We start from the raw sequence: 10098 nt of genomic DNA on the forward strand, positions 1-10098 counted from the left end.
AGGTGCAAACATCATTAGCCAGATGAGGGATGAAACTGGGGAAATCATAATGGACCCCAAGGAGATTAAATGCATAATCAGAAAGTACTATGAAAGTCTATATTCTAATGAATTCAACAACGTGGAAGACATGGACAAATACCCGTGAAAACAATCCTTCCCTAGGTTATCCAAGAGAGAGGTCAAGAACCTCAAAAGACCCATAGCAAAGGAGGAAACAGATATGGTTATCAAGAAGCTATCAATGATAAAAGCTCCCAGACTAGACAGCTTCACAGGAGAATTCTTCCAAGCATTCAGGGAAGAGTTTACACCGACCCTCCACAAATCATTCCAGAGCATAGAAAAAGATGGCAAACTTCTAGACTATGAAGCCAGTATAACTTTGATACACAAACAGGGCAAGGATCCCAGAGGAATAGGGAACTACAGACCAATATCTCTAATGAACATACATTCAAAAACCCTTAAAATATTGGTCTATAGAGTACAAAAGTATATAAAACACATCATCTATCATGATCAGTTGGGATTCATTTGAGGGATGCAGAGATGGTTTAACATTAAAAGTCCATCAATATTATTTGTCACATTGATAAGTAAAAGGATAAGGATCACATGATAATATTGATAGATGCAGAAAAAGCATTTGACAACACACAACGCACATTCCTAATTAATACTCTCAAGAAGATAGGAATGGAAGGGGAATTCTTCAAGTTTAATACAAACTATTTATGAAAACCCAATAGCCAACATCATAGTCAATAGAGTAAAGATGAAAACATTCCCACTGACAAAGGGGACCAGACAAGGATGCCCCTTGTTCCCACTTGTTTTAAACATTGTACTGGAGGGCCTAGCTGACAACATAAGGCAGCAGAAGGACATTAGAGGTATCCATCTGGGAATGGAGGAGGTGATACTATCATTATTTGCAGACAACATGATTCTATACATCGAAAAGCCCAGACGCTCCACAACAGGCATACTGGCAGCTAGGTAGAGGAATATGGAAGAGTGGCAGGATACGAGTTCAACAAACAGAAGTCTATTGGTTTGCTATTTACATTGGACAAGACCACAGAAGAGATTAAGAAGTCAGTAACCTTCACAATAGTCAAGAACAAACGGAAATATCTAGGGATTTATTTAACCAACCCCTCCCCCGAGAAACTCCCCCACAAAAGACATACAAGGAAAACTATAGGAAAACAAAAGTGACCTCCACAAATGGAAGAATATCCCGTGCTCAAGGTTCAGAAGACTTAATATAAAGATGTCAACCTTACCAAGACACAATGAAAGTTTAATGCTGTCCTGATTCAAATACCAACAACCTTCTTCAAAGAATTGGAAAAACTGACCACCAATTTCATATGGAGAGGGAACAAGCCCAGAATTAGCAGAGAATTCCTCAAGAAGAAGGACAAAGTTAGAGGACTGGTCTTATCTGACTTGAACACCTACTATACAGCCACAGTGGTCAAAACAGAGTGGTACAGGAATAATGACAGATACTCGGACCAATGGAACAAAACCAGAAAACCCATAAATAAAACCATTATCATATAGACAACTGATCTTTGACAGGGGCCCCTAAAGCATCAAGGGGAAGTGGATGCCCTCTTTAACAAGTGACACTGGAAACAGTGGCTATCCACCTATAGAAAAGACCTTTACCTCACCTCATTCATAAGAACAAACTCAGGGTGACTCACACACCTAGAAGTAAAACTCCAACCTATCAGGACTATCAATGAAGGAATCAGGTCAAACCTAAGAACCATGGCACAGGGAATGTGTAGGCTAACTGTAAGAGGGAATGGTACACATACAGATGAAGTTGAAATTGACAAATGGGATATCCTAAGGATAAAACACCTATGTGCGTTGAAAGACTTCACCAAGAGAGTAGCATGAGAACCCACAGACTGGGAGATTTTTAGCAATGACACACAGACAAAGGGTTTATTACTAAAATCTGAGATACCCTCCTAGTCTGCAAAAAGAAGAAAACAGTTAACTCCCTGAGGAGGTTGGCAAAAAACCTGAACAGAAGTTTCACCAGGGAGGAGACCTGAATGGCCATTAAACATATTAGAAAATGCTCTCAATCATTAGCCATCAGAGAACTGTGAATTAAAACAACTATGAGATACCACCTAACACCCTTGAGAATAGCCCACATCAGAAAATCAGAGAACAACAAATGTTGGAGGGGATGCGGTGAGATAGGAACTCCCCTCATGGTGGTCGTGTAGATATGTACAGCCACTGTGGAAAGCCAGCTGGCAATATTTAAAGCAAATGGAAATTGAGTTACCCTATGACCCAACAATCCCTCAACTGGGCATATATCAGAAGAGGTAAGAAATAGACCGAGACCAGTCATCGTTGCTCCAATGTTTATTGCAGCACAATTCACAATCGCAAAGACTCGGAAACAACTTAAATTTCCATTGATAGACAAATGGATTATAAAACTCTGGCACATGCACATAGGAAGTACTCCACATCACTAAAAAGCACTGAGGATTGCATGAAGCATGTCGTCTCATGGGAAGAGTTAGAGGAAATTATGCTAAGCAAAGTTAGCTAATCACAAAAGGACAACACAACATGAGTTCACTGAGGTAAGTATAATCAGCACAGTAGGTATAAAAGAAAGCCACTTATCTCACACTTTATGGGCTGACATAGAGGCAACCAGGCAGGGGACAGACCAAGCCCAAAGACGTACATGTCATTCTAACACAAAAAGGGAAAGAGGCGGCGGGGGTGGGGGTGGGGGTGGGGTGGAGAGGGATAAAAGGGGGGATAAAAGAGGGAGATGATGACACTGGGGGAGTAGGGCATTAATCCACCTGGTGGGGGGTATTGTTTATGTTACCACAGAAATGGGAGTGTGAGTACAGACCCCACCATGGCGCGCCAAACCTTGAGGTCAACGTAGTCACATGGAGCAACTCATGAACAGAGAGGCCTACAGGGCCAGCCCCAATGAGAGCCAAATGGATCCTTCCCAGCCCTCCCAGAAATATGTGCTACAGAGGACAACACTAAACCTACAGGTTGGGGAGAGAGGCCTGCCTGCCACACCCACACAGAAGCAAACCAAGAAGGAAAAAGAGAGCGAGGGACTAGACCCCTTACTGGCACACCAAGCCCTGAGGATGATGGCCCTGCATGGAGCTGCTAAGGCACAGAGAGAATTGTAGGGCCGACAACAGCTTGAGACATGATGTCCCCTTCCTGGAGCATACTGTGACAGAGGACAATAATGGGGACATATGGTGGGGAGTGATTGCGGTCTGACCACCCTCACAGTGGGGCGAACCAAGAAGGGAACATAACAGATCAGCAACGGGAGCCAAGGCAAGCCACAACCCCCCAAGGAACCCCCAAAATAGACTTCAGGCTAGGAGGGGCAGTTCCCTGAAGCCCCCAGGACTGGTGGGAAGATAATAATCAAGGTTAGCAGACAGACCTGGAATCATGTATGCTTTTTTTGTTGTTATTTTTTAATCTCTTTTTTTTCAATCTTTTGTTTTCTTTCTGTTATTGTTGTTTTTCCTACCAATAAAAGAGAGGCATGGGAAGCAAGCCTGAGGAGAAAGCAACTGGACTGATGGTTCCAGAGGGACCTGTTGGGAGGAGGAAGCAGGGGAAAGGAGCGGTGCGCAAACAATGCCATAGACAGGGGAACAACTAGGGAATTAAAAGCAACAATGAGGAGGATGTAGAAATCCTGGGGGTGTTGGAGTAACAGAAATGTAGCTGAGAGGAGTTACTAAGAGGGGAAAATAGGGCGAGTGTGATGGTGGGGCAGGAGGAAGGTAACAGGAGACACAGGAAAGATCTAGGAAGCAAAGCTGTGGATAGAGGCAAAAATACATGTGAATAAGATGGTAAAAGAGATATTAATTTATAAAAATAGAGGTATTGACCTATGTACCTATATTTATATAGCAATACATTGAGGCCTCTGCTCAAGCCCTTCCACAAGACAAGACTTGTATTGACAACCTGGCAGTCTGTTATGCTCACCCTCCCTACACGATTGCTGAAGACAAAATGGGTGCATAAAGCAAATGTGGTGAAGAAAGCTGATGATGCTCAGCTACATCATGATCCCAGTCCTGCCTTTCAACCAGGGCTAGACCAGACATGTCCGCAGGTACAGAGAAGAGATAAGAGCTCACCACACATGGAATCCAGGAACAGAAATGGGAGTAGCAATACCAGCAAGGTAGGGGGAAAGATGGGGAGGGAGAAGAGGGAACCAATAGCAATAATTGACACATAACACCCCACACCCCCGACAAACAGCAAAAACCATGGGGGAAGGGAGAGAGTGGTCAGTGTAAGATATGAAACAACAATAACAATTTATCAAGGGGTTACGAGGGTGGGAAGGGGGAGGGAGGGAAAAAAGAGGAAACACAATATTCCTCTGGTTCTTTGAGGCTTCCTCACCCCCACTATCATGACCCCAGTCCCGCCTTTCTGTTCTGGCTAGACTGGGGCATGTACACTGGTACAGATAAGAGCTCAGGACACATGGAATCCACGTCAGATAAACCCCTCAGGAACCGAAATAGGCATAGCAATACAAAGAGGGCAAGGGGAAGGTGGGGGGAGGAGCGGAGGAAAGGGGAACCGATTGAAGGATTGATGTACAATTCTCACCCCCCCCCAACCCCACAGGGGAAGAACAAAGAAATGTGGGTGAAGGGAGACAGTGGACGGTGTAAGATATAAAACAATAATAATTTATCAAGGGGCCATGAGGGTAGTAGCGGGGAGGGAGGGAAAAAGAGGAGCTGATACCAAGGGCTCAAGTAGAAAGTAAATGTTTAGAAAATGGTGATGGCAACAAATGTACAAATATGTTTGGTACAATTGATGCGTGGAGTGTTATAAGAGCTGTAAGAGCCCCAAATACAATGATTAAAAGAAAATAAAAGGTTCCTCATAGAAAATTTGGATAATAACAAGGGTACAAAGATGATGAACCATTATCTCAAAAGAGACTAATGAAAGACCCTTTACACGAATCCTGCCTAATTAACCAAAGATGGCTCCTTCTCACGCTGGATCAAAACAGCAGGAACGAAAGTTAAGATTTACAAAAAATATGTCTGTGCTATCTTCATGCAATCCACAACCACCACCACCCATAATCTCACTAGCCAGAGGGAAGACTAACATGCTGATAGATTTGCAAGTTTTTCTTCGTCTCAGAAGAAAAGCCCATATTGAGTTGAAAGTGAAAAAAAAAAAGGAGAGTTTTATTGAACAATCCAGTTTGAGCCGGGCAGCTAAGAAATATACAAGGCACTCTGCATTTTAAGCAGAGGGAGTTCTATAGATATAGACAATCAAAGAAAGGTAAAGGGTTAATGAATAATTACAGATAAGAGCAACTTGGAAATGTAAAAGTTGGTCACTTGGCTAGGAGGGAATGACCACCCACCGAAGGCAGTGGTGCCAACAGGGTTGATCATGCACTATGACAGTCAAAACCTGCTTCCATCTGAGCACATGTGTACAAGTGGTTTACAACCTGGTCTTTGGCTTCCTGGGAATGCATGTTGGCCCTGCCAGTCTTACATATTGCATGTATACCGCTAGTTTGAAATTTTAATGTTTACATTCCCTCCATTTGATTTAATCTCTGCTAGGGGGCACTGTTCACTCACAGTGGGAGCAGCCTTTCTTCTGCTTTCTTGAGAAGCTTTGGTTAAGAAAAATTATTTTATTCACCTGGTTGTGCGAATAGGGCTGAGCTTCAGGATAAGTACATTTTATGGAGGACATCTGAACAGACAGGGCCACACTTCAGGAAATTCCTCAGTCAGAACAGAAGGATATAGATCAAGATAAAACACTCAGGAGACAAAACGCAGATAATTAAATAACATGATCATTGACAAAATCCTGTAAGACGAACATGATTTTCTGTGAATGATCAAATAGTTTGAAGTTCAGCATTTCATAGTTACAATTGTTGACATGGGGACAGATCTAAAGATTCCAAAATTAAGCAGCATTTTTTCCTACCATCCACCCCAAGAGAAAACGAATTACAATGTAATGTAGAGAAGGAACAGCCTCATGAAGGCTAATACTACACTTTGCATATGACTCACATGAAGTTTAACCTTAGTTCTCTTGTCAGGAGTATAGACAAAGTATCAGATTTCATTATGGCAGAGTTACCTCCTTGGGCTACAGTGAAAATATCCAGGGTCACTCTATTTTGGATTACTTCTTTACCCATCACAGAAATATTACTGTTTGATCTCTTAAAGCCCATAGGCACTGTGACTTAAGGTGGTTTGTACATATTTGGTTAATATTCCTAGGTGTTCCATTACATCTTCAAGTCCTGATCAAACCAGTGGAACACTTATTGAGATCACTAATCTCTTCATATGGGTGCACTGGCTGGTAAAAGGAGATTAGTATAAAAATGTCTCTGAATCCAGCTGAAGCCCAGAGTATATGTTCTAGGAAGCCACACCCAACGTTTGATTTCACATGACCAAAAAGTGCCATTAGGTGCTGACTAACCTGTACCAAATGTTAGCCAGTCAGTGGTGAGCAAGTCAGTAGCTCGTTAGATTATAACTGACACACAATCTAACATCGCAAACTATCCCATAGGTCTGGTGACGGTGAGTTTATTCAGATGGATGCCGTTAGATTTTCTTTTCTTTGTGTTAGGTGTGTTCGTACTGAAGGGGATAGTCTCTGATATGCAGAGTGCTTCAAATCCTCACAACGGGGCCAGTAAGCAGCTTCATGACAAATGGAGAAAGAGTGACGCTAGCAAGCATTTAATTTTCCTTGGACCCACAATCAGCACCCCTGGAAGCAGCAGCCAGGAAATCCAATGATGTATTGTACTGGCAGATTTTGCTACAAAAGACCTCTTTCAAGATTTAAGAGCACAGGTTTAATATTGAGGACCAAGGGTGTTCCTGCCCCATGCCATGGTACTTTCAATTGTCTCGCATACACAAGCTAAACATTGAGTCAGAAATCCTAAAGAATTGATGCCTTTGAATCATGAGGTTGGTAAAGAATATCAGATACATCGTGGACTGCCAGAAGAGTGAGCCACTCTTTCTTGAAAGAAGTACAGCCAGAATGCTCAGTGCAAGCAAAGAAGAGGACACGCCATCTCACTTACTGTGGACATGTTATCAGGAGAGACTAGTCTCAGGAGAAGCACACCAGGTTTGATGAGGCAGAGGGTCACTGAAGAAGAGAAGGCCCCTCGGGGCTGTAGGTTGCCACAGTGGCTGCAGCATTGGGCTCAAACACAGCAATAGGACTGGGCACTGTTTCCCTCTGCTGTACATGTCACTGTGGGTTGGAGCTGGCATCACCTGACACCAACGACAACAATGGTTACGTTGTTATCAGCAAACCAAAGCAACAGGATTTATCCTCTCTGCTTGGGGAGTTAATTCACCCCCTAGTTGTCATGCCACAGGACCAAGAATACCGTTTGTGGGTTTACAAGATTCTTTAGCTAGTCCTTCTTGGATGATTTTATTTAGCGAAGCACAAGTTGCACTAAGACTAAAATATTAAGTCATGGCCTGGGCTTTTTTCAGATTTAGGCTATCTATCAAGTAAAAAGTAAAATTATAGTAATTTCCCATAGCAATGAACTATTTCTCTATTCTTGTATCCATAGATCAAGAGCAAATTAATCAAATCCTTGTAGTGGATAGACCCACCAGGGAAGGACAGACTGGCTTCAGTTTAGGAGGGCATCATATATCAAACAATTAATCTGTGGAAGTGGTGAGCATAAGCACCTACAGAATCTAAGAGCACCATAGTAGAGATCTAAGTATAGCAAAGGAAAAAGATAATAATAAAGGATGTATTTTCAGGCCTGGTCTAGCATTGGGTCAGCTGTCAGATATCACCTGCTTCGGACCACAGAAGTGTTTAAATGTCAATTTTAATTCTGTGGTGGTGCACACCTTAGTCCTCAAAGTAACATCCTTGCTTTTAAAAAATCACTAAAGAGGTCTTGTACAGCAGATTTACCTAATGTAATATGCCTTTGGTCTTAGCCTGTACTCTGGCTGTACTTCTTCCAAGACAGATAGGCTTGCCCATTTAACAGTCCATAGTACTTTCAATATTCTCCTCCAGCACCACAATTCAAATTCATGGATTCTTCCTCGGTCTTTCTAATTGTGTTAGTCTGGGTTGACTAGAGAAACAGATCCAGGGACATATATATGTGAAAGAACTTTATATCAAAGAACAATTGTATATTGAGAAAGCATTCCCGCCCAATCTAGATCAAGTCCATAAGTCTGATATTAGGCCATAAGTGTGGTATCAGTGTATAAATCTCTTTTCAGAATCATGCAGCACATGCAATGATGAAAAATGCAGGAAAATCACAGGCTAGTGGGTACAAAATCTTGTGGATCCAGTGGTGATGGAAGCATCTCAGTGCTGGTGTAGGTCTCCACATCGCTCCTCCAGCTTTCCGAGTGTGGCTTTTCAATAGGAAGTCGAAGCAAAGAGAGGGACTCCTTGCAGGTCTCAACACGTCTCCTGTGGCTTGTCAACAGGAAGACCAAAGCAGAGAGAGAGGAAGTTCCCAGAATCCTCATGAGAAGACCATGCCCACAAGGAGGCATCTTCAGGCTGTGACCCGATTGACAGGCTAGACTCCACCCCTTTGCTTTTAATACCCTCAAGTTGACATCAGATTATGTAACTACCACACTTATTCAATGTCCAACTTTCACATGCATATGAGGCAATGGAAAATACCATGGCTTGGATCAGGCACACCTTTATCCTCAAAGCTATATCCCTGCTCTTCAATACTCTAAAGAAGTCTTGAGCAACATACTTACCTAACGCAACAGGTCTTTTGATCTCTTGACTGCTGCTCCCATGAGCATTGATTGTGGATCCAAGCAGGACAATATCTTGCGTGTGGATCTAAGCAAGACAACTTCAACCTTTTCTCCATTGATCATGATGTTACCTACTGGTGCATTTGTGAGGATTTTGTTTTTCTTTACTTTGAGTTTTAATCTACATTTAAGCCTGTAATCCTTGTTGTTCACCAGTAACTGCTTCAAGTGCTCCCCATTTCAAGCAAGCAAGGTTGTGTTTTCTGATCAAGGGAGTGGAACCTTTGGGGTCTTCATTTGATGATGGGGCATGATTCAATGTAAAGAGAAACAGCTGCAAAAATCTTCTCATGATTGGAACTTAGAATGTATGAAGTATAAATTTAGGAAAATTGGAAGTGGTAAAAAATGAAATTAAATGCACGAAGATTGATATCCTACACACTAGTGAGCTGAAATGGACTGATATTGACCATTTTGAATCAGAAAATCATATAATACCAGTAATAATGCAATTACAAGGAGTGGCATGGCATTCACTATCAGAAAGGCTCTTGCTAAATCCATCATGAAGTACAGTGTTATCTGTGACCAGATTATAGCTATCTCCCTTAAAGGAAATCCAATCAATATTATTATATACCAACTTTATGCACCAATCACAAAGGTTAGTGATGAAGAATTCGAAGAATTCTACAACTACTTCAGTCAGAAATTGACCAAACATGCAATCAAGATGCATTGATAGTTATTGATGATTGGAATGCAAAAGTTGGAAGCAAAGAGGAAGGAACAATAGTTGGAAATATAGACTTGGTGATAGAAATGAAGTTGGAGATGGCATGATAGATGTTTGCAAAACCAACAACTTGTTCAAAGCAAATACCTTTTTTCAATGCCACAAAGGTGGCTACACACATGGACTCCCCCAGACTGAATGCACAGAAATAAAATTGACTACACCTGTGGGAAGACACAAGCTGCTCAATATCAGCAGCTAAAACCAGATCAGGGACTGACTGGAACAGGGCATTAATTGCTCATATTTAAGTTAAGGATAAATCCGAAGCATGTTCAAACATGTCCACAAAAGTCTTGAGTCTATCACATCTGAATTTTGAGAACATCTCAAGAATAGATCTGCTGCATTGAACACAAATAACTAATGAACTCTGGGAAGAAATCAGAT

The sequence above is a fragment of the Echinops telfairi genome, unplaced genomic scaffold, assembly GCF_000313985.2.
Source record: "Echinops telfairi isolate 266 unplaced genomic scaffold, ASM31398v2 ScPeMD7_3533;HRSCAF=4204_0, whole genome shotgun sequence".
Classification (NCBI taxonomy): Eukaryota; Metazoa; Chordata; class Mammalia; order Afrosoricida; family Tenrecidae; genus Echinops; species Echinops telfairi.